General features: G+C 39.6%; 1 protein-coding gene across 18 annotated transcripts in view; it reads right to left on the minus strand.

Annotated features, from left to right (window-relative positions):
• The window catches only part of FANCC (FA complementation group C), a 303,173-nt gene that overhangs the window by 155,745 nt on the left and 123,853 nt on the right, over positions 1–23,575 (minus strand). The gene's annotated exons all lie outside the window — the stretch shown is intronic.

Consider the following 23,575-nt stretch of genomic DNA (forward strand, 5'->3'; position numbering starts at 1 on the left):
AATCCAACCCATGTCTCCTGCATTGGCAGGCAGATTCTTTACCACTGAGCCAATAGGGAAGTCCTCAGATAAGCTACAACATGGATAAAGCTCACCAAAATTATGCTAAATGAAAGTAAGCAGACAGAAGTGTATATACTATATTACTCTGTTTAAAGGAAATTATAGGAAAGAAAAAGCTAATCTGTGGTGACAGAAAACAGATCAGAGTTGACTAAGACCAGGACTGAGAGACTGACTGACTGTAAAAGGGCAATAGAGAACATTCCAAGATGAAAGAAATGCTTTATTTCTTGATTGCTATGATGGTTATAAGGATGTATACATTAAAACTATCCAACTTTACACTTTAAAAGGGCAAATTTTATTCTATGTATAATCTGCCTCAATAAAGCTGATTCTTAAAAAATAATATTATAACCACAATAATACATTATCATAATTATATGTAATAAAAGTAACAAATTCAGAAAAACATAAAAAGGAAAAATCTACCGAGATCCCACTATTCCAACAAAGTCTTTTCATTTCTGTGTTCCCTTTGATCTTAGTGAATGCACATATACTTTGCACAACTGTTATCATTTTATATAAACAATGTTACATCCAACTTTTTTAATATATTTACATTATACACATTCTCCACATTATCTCTTAGGCTACATAAAATGATAACAGAATATTCCATCAAGTAGATATGCTATAATTTGGTAGATATTTGGGTTACTGCTCATTCTTTCCAATCATGAAAATTATTATAATGAACATCATGTATTAAGATCCTTTTTTAATTTAAATATTGCTTGGGATAAACTCCCAATAACTATGACTAACTTTTTTTCTCCATATTTTTTTTTTCCTTTTTCACTTTAGAAGTCATAGTAGGATGCTAGGGCTGCTGTAAAAAAAATACCACAAACTGAGTAGTATCACAAAATTTTATTGTCTCACAGTTCTGGATGCTAGAGGTCTGAGACAAAGGTATCATCAAAGTTTGTTCCTTCTGTGAGGAAGAATGTGGCTTGCCTCTGCCCTGGTTTCTGGTGATTTTTCTGACAGTCTTCAGCATTCCTTGGCTCATAGAAGTATCACTGCAATCTCTAACTTCACCTTCACAAGACATTCTTGCTGTGTGCCTCTGTGTCCAATTTTTCCCTTTTTATAAGGTCATGAGTCACATTGGATTAGCAGCCCACCCTATTCCAGCAGACCTCTTCTTAACTAATTACGTTTACAATGATCCTGTTTACAAATGGGTTCACATTTCAAGGTACTGGCATTTAAGACTTCAACACATGAATTTGGTGGGGAACACAATTCAACAAAACATGTATGATATCAAAAATTCAAAAAGCAGAAAAACATATAATGAAAAGGAAACCCTTCTCAGTCTCTGAGAACCGAGCCTTTCTAAAGAAGTACCCACTATTAGCATCTTAATTTTTCCAACATTTGAATAACATCTTCACTACACTTCAGTTCAGTTCAGTCACTCGGTCGTGTCCGACTCTTTGCAACCCCATGAACCGCAACACGCCAGGCTTCCCTATCCATCACCAACTGCCCGAGTCTACCTAAACCCATGTCCACTGAGTTGGTGATGCCATCCAACCATCTCATTCTCTGTCGTCCCCTTCTCACCCTGCCCTCAATCTTTCCCAGCATCAAGGTCTTTTCAAATGAGTCAGCTCTTCACATCAGGTGGCCAAAGTACTGGAATTTCAGCTTCAACATCAGTCCTTCCAATGAACACCCAGGACGAATCTCCTTTCGGATGGACTGGTTGGATCTCCTTGCAGTCCAAGGGACTCTCAAGAGTCTTCTCCAACACCACAGTTCAAAAGCATCAATTCTTCAGGGCTCATCCCTCTTTATAGTCCAACTCTCACACCCATACATGACCACTGGAAAATCCATAGCCTTGACTAGACAGGCGTTTGTTGGCAAAGTAATGTCTCTGCTTTTTAACATGTTGCCTAGGTTGGTCATAACTTTCCTTCCAAGGAGTAAGCATCTTTTAATTTCATGGCTGCAATCACCACCTGCAGTGATTTTAGAGCCCAAAAAAATAAAGTCATCCGCTGTTTCCACTGTTTCTCCAACTATTTGCCATCAAGTGATGGGACTGGATTCCATGATCTTAGTTTACTGAATGTTGAGCTTTAAGCCAACTTTTTCACTCTCCTCTTTCACTTTCATCAAGAGGCTCTTTAGTTCCTCTTCATTTTCTGCCATAAGGGTGGTGTCATCTGCATATCTGAGGTTATTGATATTTCTCCCGGCAATCTTGATTCCAGCTTGTGCTTCCTCCAGCCCAGCGTTTCTCATGAACTTCATATAAGTTAAATATAACTTCATATAAGTTAAATAAGCAGGGTGACAATATACAGCCTTGACGTACTCCTTTTCCTATTTGGAACCAGTCTGTTGTTCCATGTCTGATTCTAACTACTGCTTCCTGACCTGCATACAGGTTTCTCAAGAGGCAGGTCAGGTGGTCTGATATTCCTATCTTCTTCAGAATTTTCCACAGTCTATTGTGATCCACACAGTCAAAGGCTTTGGCACAGTCAATTAAGCAGAAGTAGATGCTTTTCTGAAATTCTCTTGCTTTTTCGATGATCCAGCAGATGTTGGCAATTTGATCTCCGGTTCCTTTGCCTTTTCTAAATCCAGCTTGAACATCTGAAGTTCATGGTTCATGTACTGCTGAAGCCTGGCTTGGAGAATTTTGAGCAATACTTTACTAGCGTGTGAGATAAGTGCAATTGTGTGGTAGTTTGAGCATCTTTGGCATTGCCTTTCTTTGGGATTGGAATGAAAACTGACCTTTTCCAGTCCTGTGGCCACTGCTGAGTTTTCCAAATTTGCTGGCATATCAAGTGCAGCAGTTTAACAGCATCATCATTTAGGATTTGAAATAGCTCAACTGGAATTCCATCACCTCCACTAGCTTTGTTCTTAGTGATGCTTCCTAAGGCCCACTTGACTTCACATTCCAGGATGTCTGGCTCTAGATGAGTCTGAGTGATCACACCATCATGATTATCTGGGTCATGAAGATCTTTTTTGTATAGTTCTCCTGTGTATTCTTGCCACCTCTTCTTAGTATCTTCTGCTTCTGTTAGGTCCATACCATTTCTGTCCTTTATTGAGCCCATCTTTGCATGAAATGTTCCCTTGGTATCTCTAATTCTCTTGAAGAGATCTCTAGTCTTTCCCATTCTATTGTTTCCCTCTATTTCTTTACACGATCGCTGAGGAAGACTTTCTTATCTCTCCTTGCTATTGTTTGGAACTCTGTATTCAAATGGGTATATCTTTCCTTTTCTCCTTTGCTTTTCACTTCTCTTCTTTTCACAGCTATTTGTAAGGCCTCCTCAGACAGCCATTTTGCTTTTTTGCATTTCTTTTTCTTGGGGATGGTCTTGATCCCTGTCTCCTGTACAATGTCACGAACCTGCATTCATAGTTCATCAGGCACTCTGTCTATCAGATCTAGTCCCTTAAATCTATTTCTCACTTCTACTGTATACTCATAAGGGATTTGATTTAGTTCATACCTGAATGGTCTATTGGCTTTCACCACTTTCTTCAATTTAAGTCTGAATTTGGCAATAAGGAGTTCATGATCTGAGCCACAGTCCGCTCCCGGTCTTGTTTTCGCTGACTGTATGGAGCTTCTCCATCTTTGGCTGCAAAGAATATAATCAATCTAATTTCGGTGTTGACCACCTGGTGATGTCCACGTGTACAGTCTTCTCTTGTGTCTTTTAGAAGAGGGTGTTTGCTATGACCAGGGCGTTCTCTTGGCAGAATTCTTTTAGCCTTTGCCCTGCTTCATTCTGTAACCCAAGGCCAAATTTGCCTGTTACTCCAGGTGTTTCTTGACTTCCTACTTTTGCATTCCAGTCCCCTATAATGAAAATGACATCTTTTGGGGGTGTTAATTCTAGAAAGTCTTGTAGGTCCTCATAGAACCATTCAACTTCAGCTTCTTCAGCATTATTGGTCGGGGCATAGACTTGGATTACCATGATATTGAATGGTTTGCCTTGGAAACGAACAGAGATCATTCTGTCATTTTTTAAATTGCATCCAAGTGTTGCATTTTGGACTCTTTGTTGACTATGATAGCTACTCCATTTCTTCTAAGGGATTCCTGCCCACAGTAGTAGATATAATGGTCATCTGAGTTAAATTCACCCATTCCAGTGCATCTTAGTTTGCTGATTCCTAGACTGTCGATGTTCACTCTTGCCATCTCCTGTTTGACCACTTCCAATTTGCCTTGATTCATGGACCTAACATTCCAGGTTCCTATGCAATATTGCTCTTTACATCTTGGCCTACCATAAACAGCACTTGGAGCTGCTGATGTACCACAGACTAAATCTAGTATGGCAATTTTTATTCACTATAAATGGTAAAGGAGTAGTCTTTGAACACCCAAACATTGAAACCTTTTTTTTCTCAATTGTAAGGTTTCTGCAGGTTCCCCAGGGCATCTAAGAATCATAAAATCATAGATTCCCTGGTGGCTAGATGGTAAAGAATCCGCTCACAATGTGGGAGACCTGGGTTTGACCCCTCAGTTGGGAAGATCACCTGAAGAAGGGAATGGCAATCTACTCCACTATTCTTATCTGGAGAATTCCATGGACAGAGGAGCCTGGCGTGCTACAGTCCATGGGGTGGCAAAGAGTCAGACACGACTGAGTGCCTAACACACACACACACACAGTCTGGTTTATGTTTAGAAGTAGCACTATATTTTTTGAATGGCTTTAGAGTCACACTTAGAAACAGAATGCTCTGCCACTTATTAGTCAGTAGATTACTAAGTATGAGTTTTCTCATTTATAAAACAGGGTTATAATACCCATCTTAATGGAGCTATGAATATTTATTGAGATAATGCTTCTAAGGCACATACTAGGCACTCAATTAACAGTAACACTAATAATTTAAAAAATAAAAACATTTAAAAATTGTGATAAAAATAACATAAAATTCACCATCTTAACCATTCAGTAGTATTGCATGTACTGTTCAGTAGTATTAAGTATATTTATACTGTTGTATAATACATCTCCAGAACTTTTCTTCTTGCAGAACTAAAACTCTATGCCCTGTAAATAAATCCTCTTTCTCTCCCCACTGCCTCCATACTTTGTTTCTATGAATTTGATTACTTTATGTACTTCACGTAAGTGGAATCATACAGTATTTGTCATTCTTTTTTTTAAAACAAAGAAGTGAGAGCATATGATTCAAAAAAGGTCTCACTAGCAGGGCCAGAACAGATTTGGATTTTCTGATTCTTAAAAGAGTGAGGTCATTTTTTAGTTCCTGTTGAACTATGAAAGCTTTGTGATGGCCAGAATTTTGGTAAGTACTGCTATGTCTACCATAGAGTAAAGGACTATTTAAACCACAAAGCTTTTAAAAGATCTGGAAATCAAGATTTATGGGCTTAAATATGCCTGGTTCTTTTGTCATGCTGCTAATTTATGGATACTCCAATGTTGTCCATATTGTTAAACAGAACCAGATCTGATAGGAACAACAGTCAAACTAAGACAAAGTATACAATGTCTAGGTCAAAAAGAATAAGTCACTTATAGTTACCAGCTTATAATCTCTGATCCTGAGACGGAGGTTAGTCTCCTAAAGAAATACACATGTAGTCTGGGAAATAACTGAACTTTAAACCAGATGTAGAGATCATGCTGCCACATGCAGTACAGGCATCCACAGAGCCCCTCACCAGTGGCTGTTCACTAAGAAATGTCCTTCGCTACAGACATTACTGTTTAAATTTGCTCTTCACAGGAATTTATCCCTGAACAGCCCAAGAAGAACTATCCAGGCAATTTAGATTGAAATATGGTGAGCCTATATCTTAGAAACATATATTTTATCTGTAATGCACAGATCTAAAAATTCCACTCACTCCACACTAAGGTTGGGGCACAATAAGAGAACTGAGGGTGGGGGGGAGTGGAATGAGGAGAGATCTGAGAAGGGGATCTGGTCAATGTTCTATTTACTAAGCAAACTCAATTAAAGTTATAGTTTAATGGAAAAGCCAACATGATCATAAAACAAAAGTAAAACAAAATAAACAGAAAACATAAAACAGGTCATCCGGAGAACATCACTAAACATCTCAAACATCCTGCCCCTAATTGGCAATAAATGTCTTGATCTGGCCTATTTGAGCAGTGGCAACTTACTAAAAAACAATCTGATACGATTTAGAGTTATAATAAGCAGAACTCCATCTAAATGAAATGAAAAACAGAAAAACCTAGCCAAGAACACAAATGGTATCTCATTTTGTCCCTTCCGAAGAAGCAAACTTTTAATCTGGGAAATTTAATAACAAGTTCAGTGTATTTCAACTTCCTCAAAACATGGACATATAAAGACAAAAAAACCCATTCACAATTAGACATTATATATGCAATGAACTGCTGATCACATAAAATGAACTTAAAATACTTGTGAATGAGAATAGCAGTGATTTTCACATTTTCCAAAGCCCTGAAAACTCCTAAACATCGTATTTACACTGCAAAACTATGAAATGTTGAGAAAACTTTATCAGACTAAAAACATTATATTTAGTAAGGCAGATGCCGTTTTATGGATTTACAAGTATTTGCTGAACCTAGGCTACTACCAGACTCCACTGCCCAAACACAGTATGGCAGACAGCTTTGGTGGTTTCCAAGGGAGCATACATGAAGAAAATTATAATGTTTTTCACACTTTCCCTGTTCTCAGCCAGTTGTACTCAGTAACAGACATGAAGATAAATGGAAAAGGACTCCATTTGTATTATATTCCCTGCACTATGGTTCCAAGCATGTACAGGGACAACAAAGAGCAGTAAGGAAGGCAGGGGAGAAGACAGGGTCTCTACATGACCGTGTGCTTGAACATGGCATGCAAGAGGAATAGGGGACAGCTGGGACGACCTGATTTCCTCCTTCTCTCTCTTGTACATTCTTTCTTGGCTTATTTCAAGGATCCTGCCTTCTCTGCCTCTTACATTTCTCAGTGAATAGTACTACTATCCACCACAATGCCCAAGTCAGACACTCAGGAGGTGCTCTCTTAGAGGGAAATAAATCGTTCAGTCCTCATATTTCCAGAGAAAATAAATGCCCTCCCCACTCCCTAGGAGGGAAAAGCAGAGATGGAATACTTTTGGTATCTGTGAAGAATGTTGTGATGTCACATCATTCTCAGCTGTCTCTGCCTTACCCAAGATTATGTCCCTTTCCCAGAGGTGGCCACATCTCAATGACTGATAGACACAGACGTATAAAGGCCCAGTCCTTCTTCCCCAAACTGGAGAGCTCTGAAGGCTCTCCCATCTCTGTTCCTGTAGGCACAGCAGATGCTTCTGTTGAGACTATGTTTCAGCTAATCTTTTCTCTCTGTAGTCCTGCCTCTTTCCTTTCCCTTCTATAGCTGTCACTCCCCAAGACAATCCCTGCACACTAATCTCCATCTCAAAGTCAGATTCCCAGAGAGCCCAAACTACGACATCATCTTTCAATTCCCTCACTCTCTCCTCTCTACGAAAAGAACTGGTCAGTCTGGGAGAAGAAACTAAAAATGCTCAGTGCCACACGTTCCTCTCTCCCTGTGTCTTTCTGACTTACCACCTGCAGAAAGGATGTGATCTGATTTACTGTTGAACCATGCTTAGCTAGGAAGGCTTATTCCTTGGCAGGCAGTCATAGATATGGTGGTTCATCTAAGCAGTGATGAGGAGCCCAAATCCAGAGGAGTCCAACTGAATGATAAGCTACATTCTTGAAACAGTTAAGGGACTGATATTTTGACTTCCAACTGCCTACCTCTGATATTTTACATCTTAACTGATTCTTATCTCAGGAGAAGACAGAGGTGGTGTTTATTAGTTCTCCCAAACCTCAACATTACTCTTAACTGTTTCTCTCTCCTTTCCCTAACAATTATTCAGCATCAAGTTCTGCCCTAATATACTCTCAAATGTATTTTCAACAGTAAAGCCACTATTGCATTTATGTTTACTGAGGGAATTTGTTGCTGTTCAGTCGTCATGTCCAGCTCTTCGCGACCCCATGGACAGCAGCATGCCAGGCTTCTTTGTCCCTCACCATCTCCTGGAGTTTGCTCAAGTTCATGTCCATTGCATCGGTGATGCTATTCAACCATCCATCCATATATTAAGGAAATATGTATATTTAATTAGGAAAAAAATACATTTATTTAGGAAATATTCACTTTTAGGAGTATTAGTATTTTCTTGGCCATGCCCAACCTTCTCTCTGTTCATTCTCTTCTTTCCAAGTGGAAACCCCTTCTACCTACCACCACTACCATACTTTACCCTCTAAAATCGTCCTCATTTATTTACTAACTCAGCAAATAATAATTAAATGTTTATTATGTACTAGGTTTTAGAATAAAGTCTCTGCTCTTATGAAACATCTAACCTAGTTGCGAGGTAACAGGGAGACAGAAAAAAAATTAGTATGTTAGGGGATGATCAGTATTAAGAAGAAAAATAGTTCAAAATAAGAAGAGCAAGTGCTTGAGATAGGATGAGAAGGAAGGCCTCTGAGATAAGGTGGTATTAGAGCTGTGGCCTGTGTGAGGTGCCAGAAGAACCATGTGGCTCCCTGGGAAAGAGTTGTGAAAACACTTGTATAAACTCCAGGGAGGGGGTTGCTGGGAATAAGTGAAGAATAGCAAGGCCAGTATGGCTGGAGTGAAGTGGGAAAATGGGAGAGAAGATCAGAAAGAGCACATGGGGCCAGGTCATAAAGGGCCTTGTAAGCAAAACATACATTGCATTGCACTCTGAATAATATGTGAAACTATCAAAAAGTTTTGAGCAGAGGCACTTTTATTTTTTATATAGTCATTGTCATTATTATTATTAACAAGTAGTTATAGCATATTACATATTTAATGACAGAAATACATATATGAGATACAGACTTAGCACAGAGAACAGAGCAAGCAATACAGCGGCGGTGGTGAAAACGGGTCACTAACAAATTTTTCACAGCCCAGAAACGACTTTACATGTATACCAGGGACCAAAAGCGTCCAGAAACAGACCCCTCAACACACACACACACACACACACACACACACACTCAACTGGTTTTCAACAAATGTGCCAAGGAAATTTAATGGCAAAAGGATAGTCTCTAAAAAACATTGCTGGAATAATTAGATACTAATATGGAAAAAATTAATGTCAAACTTTACATAATACTATACGCAAAAACAAACTTGAAGTGATTAGCAGACCTAAGCAGAAATGCTAAAATTACAATACTTGTAGAAGAATACAAAAAAATATGAACTATGAGAGAAGTTACATTGATAAAATGTACTGCATGAAAACAAAGTTTTTAGTCTATTAGGAAATGAAAAATCATTAGAAAATGAAAATTAAAGCCACATTGGATGAAAATAATTTATATATATATATATATATATATATATATATAGTTGATAAAGGATTCTTACAAGCAGAGACATCTTTAAAAAGATCATTTGGGCTGAATCCATAGGAAAGCAAGGTGAAGGCAGGAAGACAGACAGAGTATACTGCAGTGATCCTGATGAGAAGTGATGGTAGGTTGAACAGAGGCAGAAGCAGTCAAGCTGGTGAGAAGTAGTCAGATTCTGGATATAGTTCATAGATAGAATCAACAGATTTGTTGATAAACTGAATTGTAAGAGAAAAAGAATAGCCACAGATGATTCCAGAGTTTTTCATTTGAGAAATAAGAAGGACGAAGGTTGATTTTAACTGGGTTAGGGAGGTCTGCAGGGAAAACAAGTTTGGGGAAAAGACAGGAATTCATTTTGGACATATTCAGTTTAGGATGCTCATGGACATCTGAGGGCAGATATCAAACAACCAGTTATAAGTCTGGAGCTCATAGGAGAGGTCTGACCTAAAGATGTAAGCTTAGGACGACTTAGAGCATATGTACATACACACATCTTCCTGTGCCCTTCCCCAACACAATAATCTATTCCTCTTTCATGGCTCTTTCCCTGTTTGATCATGAAACAGATTCATCTCAACATAAAACAAAACAGGTATGCTAATCTACATTTTAGGAAAAACAGAATGAACATATTTCAAAATTATTAAAATTTACTTAATTTTAATTCATTTAGTAATTTTAAATTTTGTGCATGCTATAAGCTAGAAATACAATAAAGAAAACAGACACAACTCAATTGTGTGGAATTAAACTCATTCCGATCCCAAAGAAAGGCAATGCCAAAGAATGCTCAAACTACCACACAATTGCACTCATCTCTCATGCTAGCAAAGTAATGCTCAAAATTCTCCAAGCCAGGCTTCAACAGTATGTGAACCGTGAACTTCCAGTTGTTCAAGTTGGATTTAGAAAAGGCAGAGGAACCAGAGATCAAATTGCCAACATCCATTGGATCATTGAAAAGGCAAGAGTTCCAGAAAAATATCTACTTCTGCTTGATTGACTATGCCAAAGCCTTTGACTGTGTGGATCACAACAAACTGTGGGAAATTCTTCAAGAGATGGGAATACTTGACCACTTGACCTGACTCCTGAGAAATCTGTATGCAGGTCAGGAAGCAACAGTTAGAACCAGACATGGAGCAACAGACTGGTTCCAAATAGTGAAAGGAGTACATCAAAGCTGTATATTGTCACCCTGCTTATTTAACTTATACACAGAGTATATCATGAGAAATGCTGGACTGGATGAAGCACAAGCTGGAATCAAGACTGCTGGGAGAAACATCAATAACCTCAGATATGCAGATGACACCACCCTTATGGCAGAAAGTGAAGAAGAACTAAAGAGCCTCTTTATGAATATGAAACAAGGAGAGTGAAAAAGTTGGCTTAAAACTCAACATTCAGAAAACTAAGATTGTGGCATCTGGTCCCATCACTTCATGGCAAATAAATGTGAAAACAGTGAGAGACTTTATTTTGGGGGGCTCCAAAATCACTGCAGATGGTGATTGCAGCCATGAAATGAAAAGACGCTTGCTCCTTGGAACAAAAGTTATGACCAACCTAGACAGCATATTAAAAATCAGAGACATTACTTTGCCAACAAAGGTCCATCTAGTCAAAGCTATGGTTTTTCCAGTAGTCATGTATGGAGGTGAGAGTTGGACTATAAAGAAAGCTGAGTGCCGAAGAATTGATGCTTTTGAACTGTGGTGTTGGAGAAGACTCTTGAGAGTCCCTTGGACTACAAGGAGATCAAACCAGTCCATCCTAAAGGAAATCAGTCCTGAATGTTCATTGGAAGGACTGACGCTAAAGCTGAAACTCCAACACTTTGGCCACCGGATGCGAAGAACTGACTCACTGGAAAAGACCCTGATGCTGGGAAAGATTGAAGGCGGGAGGAGAAGGGGACAACGGAGGATGAGGTGGTTGGATGGCATCACCAACTCAATGGACATGAGTTTGGGTAAACTTCAGGAGTTGGTGATGGACAGGGAAGCCTGGTGTGCTTCAGCCCATGGGGTCGCAGTGAGTCGGACACGACTGAACTAAACTGAAGGTAACCAATGGCTTCCCTGGTGGCTCTGACAGTAAAGAATCCACTTGCAATGCAGGAGATCTGGATTGAAAGCTCCCCTGCAGGAGGGCATGGCAACCCACTCCTGGATTCTTGCCTGGAGAATCCCATAGATAGAGGAGCCTGGCGGGCCACAGTCCATGAGGTCACAAAGAGCTGGACATGAGTGAGCGACTAAGCACAGCACACATAGTGACAAGTGCTGCTTAAACAGTGCTTCCTTACATTTTTTTAGTAATAAAAAATTTTTAAATATACAATTAAGAAAAAGTGGAAATATTTTTCCAAAGCCACATGAAGAAAATTCTGCCTCTGATGCCCCCAGCAGCTTGGAGGACAGTGAAAGACCTTTCTGTCACTGGTCAGTTCCAGTGTTCTGCTGCAGAAAGTGTAGACACAGTGCAATCACACATACTATATGAACTGTGGGCCAAGTCTAAATGCTTTTCACACCAGTGAGTGGTTTTACCAGGTCAAGGCTGTTTTCATGGGAAAGAAGTCTGGAGAAGCACATATCTTGCTTTCTACATTGCATATGGCCTATGGAAGAATAAAGAACCATCATCTTTACTGCAAAACTGTCTAACCTCAGTAGGAAAGTTTTTTTTTTTTCCTGTAACTTCACTCCATTTTAACAATTTGACTTTTTATTATACTATTCAGTTTTAAGCCTGAACCTTTGAATCTGCAAGTCTTAATAAACAGTATTTTTAGAACATTAGTTTATTCTTGTACATTATTTTTTTGAAATGGCCTACATTGCAGCGTTTGCAGAAAGTGAAAACCAAGTCCATAAAATATCCAAGTTATGTCACTTTTCCAAAGAACATTGCAAAGAAGCTTTTTAAAAAATGATTCACCAAATCAAGGTTATACTATATTTGAAAGTTTCAAATGTGAAGAAAACAAGAGGTATACCACTCATAACTGACTTGAAGAAGAGTTTTTGTGGGGATGCACAGCAGAGAAAGGGATATTAAACATAGAAATTTATACTGGCCAGTCTTTTTCTGTATGGCAAACTATAATATGGGATAAAGGTGTCACTTGCAGGCCAGTTTCTCTTTTGGCAAGATCTTGTGGTGACACTCATTATTTTGGTTTAAGCCATTTCAGCCTGCTACTATGGAAATGAGTGTGAGGTGACAAATATATTATGATCTCACCTCAGAAGTGTGCAAAATAGTGAAAATGTACAGAGGCTGGGAAAGATGCCTTCTTCCTTTCTCCCTCCCTCCTTCTTTCTCTTTTTCTTTCTTTCTCTTTTAAGGGCTTTACATAGATTATTTCATTTAATTTTCAAAAAAATCAATCAGGTAGAAACTGCTATAATCTCCATTTCTAGGTGAAGTCAATAAGGCTCAAATAAGTAACCCGAAAAAGACAATGAAAAAGAATTTAGTCTCTTTCCCTCTCAACTGTTTAGATATTATGCTTAGTGGCATGCATAAATATATATGATATAGAGTATATTCTAATTTATTTATAAATAAGAATGCTCAAGTTTTCCTAGCTTATAAGAAAAATAATATAACTTATATTCAACAAGAACTACATGATCTATTATATTTTAACATTTTTGTCCAATTCTCTTCCTAGAGGTTCCGCAGGCCTAGTCTTATCACTCATGCTAAAGTAACTGGCTGAAAATCCAGCCACACTTCCTCTGACTCTAAATCTCTAATGTCTGAAATCATGGTCCATGCCAACATGAAATCAGAGATCATCGTAGTGACTGGGGTTGCTTCATTTGCCTTAGAGTTCCATTTTCATCTTGTTCTTTCTCACAGAGGCCCCACTCCACTGTGTCCAAACATTTTTTCTCCAATAGAGTGGTGGAATTTCTCCTCTAGAGGCTTAGGTTTCCATGAGGCTCCTGAATTCCTCAGTATTTGCCCAAGCTAGTGTTTTCCAGGTGCCCCAGAAATGGAGCAGGTTCACAGACTCCTGCTGTTCCCCATCCAAAACCAGAGTTTTCCTGTCTATTATCCTATTTCTACACAGGTGACCAAGTATACGGCTGTTAGCATAACTGATGTTATTTTGGGCCCTTACAGTTTTCTCCTGTCGTTTCACTGACCCTACCCAGAACCGTACTGTGCAGTGAATCACTTCTCTGTTGTCAAGGGCTTTGTACTTAACGGATATTGTTTAATAGTCGTTAGGACTAAGTGGATTCTAGTTCCCAAACAATGATGAAAACCTTTCCCGACACATTACTGGGGTCCACAAGACTAGTTACCTATTCATAAATCTTCACTTAGGACTGCACATCCTATTGCCAAGCACCTATCCCCTTACCTTAGGTTAATTTTAACTATAACCTAAGTTATACGTCCCTATGGCACCTGAGCAATGCAGAGTGCATCTGTGAATGCTTCCGAATCATTATCCACCCAATCCAGACTCCATCTGTGAGTAACCTACCCTATAATAAACTGCTCCATTGATTACATGGAGCTGCCTGACTCACTTTTCGATCTTAAGATGCCTTCTTACTTCAATGGGCACTGTCATCCCCTCCATCCTCCAACAGTAAGACTCCTCCTGGGTCACCCAGTATACGATGCTAGATCCCACAGCTCTCACAGAGGCACTTTTGTTCACAGACAGTTGTCAAATTATAGACGTCATGCGGAGACTGAACTGAGGAAAGTCTTATGCCACCATGATGTTGACGGTGGTCTTTTAAAGGACACCTTCTTCAAACACATGTTTCAAAACACAAGTTGCACAGTGAGTGGAAAAAACAACTATATTTACAATAAAGTATGATTTAAAGCAATTTTTGTTCATCCTGGGCTCCAAAATCACTGTGGAAGGTAACTGCAGCCATGAAATTAAAAGACGCTTGCTTCTTTGAAGAAAAGCTATGACAAACCTAGACAGTGTGTTAAAAAGCAGAGACATCACTTTGTCAACAAAGGTCCATATAGTCAAACCATGGTTTTCCCAGTAGTCAAGTAATATATGTGAGAGTTGGATCATAAAGAACGCTGAGTGCCAAAGAATTGATGCTTTTGAATTGTGATGTTGGATAAGACTCTTCAGAGTCATTTGGACTGCAGAGAGATCAAACTGTCAATCCAAAAGGAAATCAACCCTGAATATTCATTGGAAGGACTGATGCTGAAGCTGAAGCTCCAGTACTTTGGCCACATGTTGCAAAGAGCTGACTTACTAGAAAAGACCTGGATGCTGGGAAAGACTGAAGGGTGTAACAGAGAATGAGATGGTTGGATGGCATCACTGACTCAATGCACATGAGTCTGAGCATACTCCAGGAGATAGTGAAGGACAGGGAAACCTGGTGTGCTGCAGTCCATGGGGTCACAAAGAGTCGGACAAGACTAAGGGACTGAACAATAACAATAAAAGCGACTTTCAAGAAACTAAAAGTATTTTGTTGAATTCATTATTTATTCACTGTATATTCTGAATAAATAAGGTTTTATTCTAGTCTTTTCCCAGATTTCACCTTGCCTCTCCTGTTTTACTAATCGCTCCCAGAAAAATGCTATTTTCTCCTTTAAAATACCATTCAAATGTGAACAATAATTCTAAATTCTAGTTCCCCTTGGCTGACCAATACCTAGTACAGTTCTGCTGCACCAAACCCACTGTCTATTTCTTCTGAGTCCCCTGCCTCTTTTAAAACTTGAGGTACATAACACCATTGTGTCTAAAAACACTGATTTCTTAAAAAAGCAGAATGCTCTCTGTAGAAATGCCCTGATGCTGATGTGTTACACTAAAAATAACAAAACACACAATTTGGGGTTTACTCAAGAATCACTTTTTTCCCCTTTGAGTGCACAACATAATGATCCTGTGTTTCTGTACACTGTGAAATGATCACTGCATTAAGTCTAGTTACCGTCCATCACCATACCTTTTTATACTTGTGATAAGGACGTTCAAGATTTACTCTATCAGCAATTTTCAAGTATGCAGTACGGGCGTCATAGCAAACACTCTCTTCCAACAACACACGAGAAGACTACACATGGACATCATCAGATGGCCAACACCACAACATATTGATTATATTATCCTTTGCAGCCAAAGATGGAGAAGCTCTATACAGTCAGCAAAAACAAGACCGGGAGCTGACTATGGCTCAGATAGTGAACACCTTACCACCAAATTCAGACTTAAATTGAAGAAAGAGGGGAAAACCATTAGACCATTCAGGTAGGACCTAAATCAAACCCCTTATGATTATACAGTGGAAGTGACAAATAGATTCAAGGGACTAGTTCTGATAGACAGAGTGTCTGATGAACTCTGGATGGAGGTTCGTGACATTGTACAGGAGACAGGGATCAAGACTATCCCCACGGAAAAGAAATGCAAAAAAGCAAAATGTCTGTCTGAGGAGGCCTTACAAATAGCTGTGAAAAGAAGAGAAGTGAAAAGCAAAGGGAAAAGGAAAGACATACCCATTTGAATGCAAAGTTCCAAAGAATAGCAAAAAGAGATAAGAAAGTTTTCCTCATCGATCAATGCAAAGAAATAGAGGGAAACAATAGAATGGGAAAAACTAGAGATCTCTTCAAGAGAATTAGAGATACCAAGGGAACATTTCATGAAAAGATGGGCTCAATAAAGGACAAAAATGGTATGGACCTAACAGAAGCAAAAGATATTAAGAAGAGGTGGCAAGAATACACAAAAGAACTGTACAAAAGAGATCTTCACAACCTAGATAACCATGATGGTGTGATCACCAACCTAGAGCCAGACATTCTGGAATGTGAAGTCAAGCGGGCTTAGGAAGCATCACTAAGAACAAAGCTAGTGGAGGTGATGGAATTCCAGTTGAGCTATTTCAAATCCTAAATGATGATTCTGTTAAAGTGCTGCACTCAATATGCCAGCAAATTTGGAAAACTCAGCAGTGGCCACAGGACTGGAAAAGGTCAGTTTTCATTGCAATCCCAAAGAAAGGAAATGCCAAACAAGGCTCAAACTACCTCACAATTGCACTCATCTCACATGCTAGTAAAGTAAAGCTCAAAATTCCCCAAACCAGGCTTCAGCAATATGTGAACCATGAACTTCAGATGTTCAAGCTGGATTTAGAAAAGGCAGAGGAACCAGAGATCGAATTGCCAACATCCTCTGGATCATCGAAAGAGCAAGAGAGTTCAAGAAAAACATCTACTTCTGCTTTATTGACTATGCCAAAGCCTTTGACTATGTGGATCACAACAAACTGTGGGAAATTCTTCAAGAGACGGGAATACTAGAACACTTGACCTGACCCCTGAGAAACCTGTACGCAGGTCAGGAAGCAACAGTTAGAACCAGACATGGAACAACAGACTGGTTCCAAATAGGAAAAGGAGTACATCAAGGCTGTACACTGTCATCTGGCTTATTTAACTTATATGCAGAGAACATTATGAGAAACGCTGGGCTGGAAGAAGCACAAGCTGGAATCAAGACTGCTGGGAGAAATATCAGTAACCTCAAATATACAGATGACACCACACTTATGGCAGAAAGCGAAGAAGAACTAAAGAGCCTCTTGATGGAAGTGAAAGAGGAGAGTGAAAAAGCTGGCTTAAACCTCAAAATTCAGAAAACTAAGATCATGGCATCTGGTCCCATCACTTCATGGCAAATAGATGGAGAAACAGTGGAAACAGCAGCTGACTTTATCTTATTGGGCTCCAAAATCACTGCAGATGGTGATTGCAGCCATGAAATTAAAAGACGCTTACTCCTTGGAAGGAAAGCTATGACCAACCTAGATAACATATTAACAAGCAGAGATAATATTTTGTCAACAAAGGTCCATCTAGTCAAGGCTATGGTTTTTCCAGTAGTCATGTATGGAATGTGAGAGTTGGACTATAAAGAAAGGTGAGCACCAAAGAATTGATGCTTTTGAACTGTGGTGTTGGAGAAGACTCTAGAGAGTCCCTTGGACTGCAAGGGAGATCCTACCAGTCCATCCTAAAGGAGATTCGTCCTGGGTGTTCATTGGAAGGACTGATGTTGAAGCTGAAGCTCCAATACTTTGGCCACCGCATGCGAAGAGCTGACTCATTTGAAAAGATCGTGATGCTGGGAAAGATTGAGGGCAGGAGGAGAAGGGGATGACAGAGGTGAGATGGTTGGATGGCATCACCGACTCAATGGACATGAGTTTGGGTAAACTCTGGGAGTTGGTGATGGACAGGGAGGCCTGGCGTGCTGTGGTTCATGGGGTCACAAAAAGTCTGACACAACTGAGCAACTGAACGGAAGTGAACTGAACCGTCCATCACCATACCTTTTTTTTCCTTGTGATAAGGACTTTCACGATTTACTCTCTTAGCAAGTTTCAAATATGTAGTACGGTGTTATAATTATAGTAACCATTCTGTATATTACATCCCGTTGACCTATTTTGTAGTGGAGAGGTGACCTTTTAACCTTCTTTACCCTTTTACTCACTGCCCACAACTCCTCCATTCTGGTAATAACAAATCTGTTCTCTGTATCTACAAGCTTATGGTTTCTTGGTTTGGGTTTTTATTTTTATTTATTTATTTATTTATTTTTCTTTTTCTTTTAATTGGAGGCTAATGACTTTACAATATTGTGGTGGTTTTGCCATACACTCACATGAATCTTTCTTAATATCTTCTGCTTCTGTTAGGTCCATACCATTTCTGTCCTTTATCGAGCCCATCTTTGCATGAAATGTTCCTTTGGTATCTCTAATTTTCTTGAAGAGGTCTCTAGTCTTTCCCAATCTGTTGTTTTCCTCTATTTCTTTGCAGTGATCGCTGAGGAAGGCTTTCTTATCTCTCCTTGCTATTCTTTGGAACTCTGCATTCAGATGGGAATATCTTTCCTTTTCTCCTTTGCTTTTTGCTTCTCTTCTCTTCCAAGCTATCTGTAAGGCCTCCTCAGACAGCCATTTTGCTTTTTTGCATTTCTTTTCCATGGGGATTTTCTTGATCCCTGTCTCCTGTACAATGTCACGAACCTCTGTCCATAGTTCATCAGGCACTCTGTCTATCAGGTCTAGACCCTTAAATCTATTTGTCACTTCCACGGTATACTCATAAGGGATTTGATCTAGGTCATACCTGAATGGTCTAGTGGTTTTCCCTACTTTCTTCAATTTAAGTCTGAATTTGGCAATAAGCAGTTCATGATCCGAGCCACAGTCTGCTCCCTTGGACTGCAAGGAGATCCAATCAATCCATCCTAAAAGAGATCAATCCTGGGTGTTCATTGGAAGGTCTGATGTTGAAGCTGAAACTCCAATACTTTGGGCACCTCATGTGAAGGGTTGACTCATTGGAAAAGACCCTAATGCTGGGTAGGATTGGGGGCAGGAGGAGAAGGGGATGACAGAGGATGAGATGGTTGGATGGCATCACCGACTCAATGGACATGGGTTTGGGTAGACTCCAGGAGTTGGTGATGGACAGAGAGGCCTGGCGTGCTGCAATTCATGGGGACGCAAAGAGTCGGACACGACTGAGCGACTGAACTGAACTGAACACATGAATCAGCCATGGGTGTACATGTGTTCCCCATCCTGATCCTCCCTCCCACCTCCCTCCCATCTCATCTCACAGGGTCATCCCAGTGCACCAGCCGTGAGCACCCTGCCTCATTCATCAAACCTGGACTGGCGATCTATTTCACATATGTTAGTATACATGTTTCAATTCTATTCTCTCAAATCATCCCACACTTGCCTTCTCCCACAGAGTCCAACAGTCTGTTCTTTACATCTGTGTCTCTTTTGCTGTCTCGCATATAGGGTCATCGTTATCATCTTTCTAAATTCCATATATATGCAATAATATACTGTATTGCTGTTTTTCTTTCTGAATTACTTCGCTCTGAATAATAGGCTCCAGTTTCATCCACCTCATTACAACTGATTCAAATGCATTCTTTTTAATAGCTGAGTAATATTCCATTGTGTATATGTACCACAGCTTTCTTATCCATTCATCTGCCGATGGACATCTAGGTTGCTTCCATGTCCTGGCTATTGTAAACAGTGCTGCGATGAACACTGGGGTACACGTGTCTCTTTCAATTCTGGTTTGGATTTTTAGGTTCTACACATAAATGAAATCACACAGTATTGGAGTTTCTCTGACTTATTTCATTTAGCATAATGCCTTCAAGGAACATCCACATTTTTACAAATGACATCTTTTTATGTCTGAATAGTATTCCACCGCATATATACACAACATTTTCCATTCATCCATCAATTCATATTTAGGTTATTTCTATATCTGGGCTACTGCAAATAATGCTGTGATAAATACAGGGATACATATTTTTTTCAAGTTAAGTTTCCTCATTTTCTTCAAATGCCCAAAATTAGAATTGTTGGGTCATATGGTAGTCTTAATTTCTTGAGGAACCTCCATACTGCTTTCCTTAGTGGCTGTACAAATTACATTCCACTAACAATGCAAACCAGTCAGGAAGGTTATGGCCAACCTAGATAGCATATTTAAAAGCAGAGACATTACTTTGCCAACAAAAGTCCATCTAGTCAAGGCTATGGTTTTTCCAGTGGTCATGTACGGATGTGAGATTTGGACAGTGAAGAAAGCTGAGTGCCGCAGAATTTATGCTTTTGAACTGTGGTGTTGGAGAAGACTCTTGAGAGTCCCCTGGACTGCAAGGAGATCCAATCAATCCATCCTAAAGGAGATCAATCCTGGGTGTTCATTGGAAGGTCTGATGTTGAAGCTGAAACTCCAATACTTTGGCCACCTCATGCGAAGAGTTGACTCATTGGAAAAGACCCTAATGCTGGGTAGGATTGGGGGCAGGAGGAGAAGGGGACGACAGAGGATGAGATGGTTGGATGGCATCACTGACTCGATGGACATGGGTTTGGGTAGACTCCGGAAGTTGGTGATGGACAGAGAGGCCTGGCGTGCTGCAATTCATGGGGTCGCAAAGAGTCGGACACGACTGAGTGACTGAACTGAACTGAACTGCACTGAAAGGAGATCAGTCCTGGGTGTTCACTGGAAGGACTGATGTTGAAGTTGAAACTCCAATACTTTGATCACCTGATGTGAAGAGCTGACTCACTGGAAAAGACCCTGATGCTGATGGGTTTGGGTGGACTCCATGAGTTGGTGATGGACAGGGAGGCCTGGCGTGCTGCAGTTCATGGGGTTGCAAAGAGTCGGACACGACTGAGCGACTGAACTGAACAATGCAAAGCAGTTCCCTTTTTCCACATTCTGACCAACATTTGTTATTTGTAGAAAGTGAAGTCACTCAGTTGTGTCCGACTCTGCGACCCCATGGACTGTAGCCTACCAGATTCCTCTGTCCATGGGATTATCCAGGCAAGAATAATGGAGTGGGATGCCATTTCCTTCTCCAAGGAGACTTTTTGATAATAGCCATTCTGAAAGGTGTGAGGTGATATCTTATTATAATTCTGACTTGAGTTTACATGGTGATTAGTGATGTTGAGCATCTTTTCACATGCCTGTTGGCCATCAGGATGTCTTCGACTGAATAATGTCTATTCAGGTTCTCTGCTCTTTATTTCTTTTCATTTCCCTCTCACACTCTGTCTCTTATTTTTGTTATAGAGTTCTGAGTTTTTTAAAATACATTTTGGATATTAGCCCATTAGCCCCTTATCAGATACATGATTTGTAATATCTTCCTCCTGTCAGTAAACTGCCTTTTCATTTTGTTAAGATTTCCTTTGTTCTACAAAAGCTTTCAGTTTGGTATAGTCTTACTTGTTTATTTCTGCTTTTGATGTCAGATCCAAAAAATCATAGTCAAGACTAATGTCAATGAACTTCTCACATAAACTTTCTTCTAAGAGTTTTATTGACTCAGATCTTACCTAGAAATCTTCAACCCATTTTGAGTTAATTTTTCTGTATGGTGTAAAATATTTTTACTCTTGAATGTGGCTGTTCAGTTTACCCAATACCATTTTTTTAATTGAAGTATAGATGGTTTACTAGAAACAAAGCCAGTAGAGGTGATAGAATTCCAGCTGAGCTATTTCAAATCCCAAAATATGATGCTGTTAAAGTGTTTCACTCAGTATGGCAGCAAATTTGGAAACCTCAGCAATGGCCACAATGACTGGAAAAGGTCAGTTTTCATTCCAGTCCCAAAGAAGGGCAATGATGCACATTCCCTCTACACTCACTATGTTGGGAGTTTTTATCATAAATGGATGTTGAATTGGACAAGTGCTTTTTCTGCATCCATTGAAAGGATATATGATTTCTATCTTCATGGTTAACATGGTGTATCATACTGTTAGTCACTCAGTCATGTCTGACTCTTTGCGACTCCATGGACTGTAGCCTACCAGGTTCCACTGTCCATGGAACTCTCCATGTAAGAATACTGGAGTGGGTAAACAGTTTCTTCTTTAGGGATCTTTCTGAACCAGTGATTAAAGCCAGGTCTCCTGCATTACAGGCAAATTCTTTACCATCTGCACCACCAGGGAATCATATTGAATGATTTGCAAATCTGAATGCAGAGTTTGAATGCAGAATTTGAATGCAGAATTTCAAAGAATAGGAAGGAGAGATAAGAAAGCCTTTCTCCATGATCAATGCAAACAAATAGAGGAAAACAACAGAATGGGAAAGTCTAGAGATCTCTTCAAGAGAATTAGAGATAAAAAGGGAACATTTCATGCAAAAATGGACTCAATAAAGGACAGAAATGGTATGGACCTGACAGAAGCAGAAGATATTAAGAGGTGGCAAGAATACACAGAACTATAAAAAAAAAAGATCTTCATGACCCAGATAATCACGATGGTGTGATCACTCACCTAGAGCCAGACATCCTGGAATGTGAAGTCAAGTGGGCCTTAGGAAGCATCACTACGAACAAAGCTAGTGGAGGTGATGGAATTCCAGTTGAGCTATTTCAAATCCTAAAAGATGATTCTGTTAAAGTGCTGCACTCAGTATGCCAGCAAATTAGGAAAACTCAGCAGTGGCCACAGGATTGGAAAAGGTCAGTTTTCACTGCAATCCCAAAGAAAGGCAATGCCAAAGAATATTCAAACTACCGCAGAATTGCACTCATCTCACATGCTAGTAAAGTAATGCTCAAAGTTCTCCAAGCTAGGCTTCAACAGTACGTGAACCATGAACTTCCAAATGTTCAAGATGGATTTAGAAAAGGCAGAGGAACCAGAGATCAAATTGCCAACATCCGTTGGATCACAGAAAAAGCAAGAGAGTTCTGGAAAAATATCTACTTCTGCTTTATTGACTATGCCAAAGCCTTTGATTGTGTGGACCACAAAAAACTGTGGAAAATTCTGAAAGAGATGGGAATACCAGACCATCTGATCTGTCTCTTAAGAAATCTGTATGCAGGTCAGGAAGCAACAGTTAGAACTGAACATGGAACAACAGACTGGTTCCAAATAGGAAAAGGAGTACGTCAAGGCTGTTTATTGTCACCCTGCTTATTTAACTTATATGCAGAGAACATCATGAGAAACGCTGGGCTGGAAGAAACATAAGCTGGAATCAAGATTGCCAGGAGAAATATCAATAACCTCAGATATGCAGATGACACCACCCTTATGTCAGAAAGTGAAGAAGAACTAAAAAGCCTCTTGATGAAAGTGAAAGCGGAGAGTGAAAAAGTTGGCTTATAGCTCAACATTCAGAAAACTAAGATCATGGCATCTGGTCCCATCACTTCATGGGAAATAGATGGGGAAACAGTGGAAACAGTATCAGACTTTATTTTTGGGGGCTCCAAAATCACTACTGATGGTGATTGCAGCCATGAAATTAAAAGACGCTTACTCCTTGGAAGGAAGTTTATGACCAACCTAGATAGCATATTTAAAAGCAGAGACATTCCTTTGCCAACAAAGGCCCGTCTAGACAAAGCTATGGTTTTTCCAGTAGTCATGTATGGATGTGAGAGTTGGACTATAAAG

This window comes from Giraffa tippelskirchi, chromosome 1, assembly GCF_054371585.1.
Source record: "Giraffa tippelskirchi isolate mGirTip1 chromosome 1, T2T-mGirTip1v1.2.pri, whole genome shotgun sequence".
Lineage (NCBI taxonomy): Eukaryota > Metazoa > Chordata > Mammalia > Artiodactyla > Giraffidae > Giraffa > Giraffa tippelskirchi.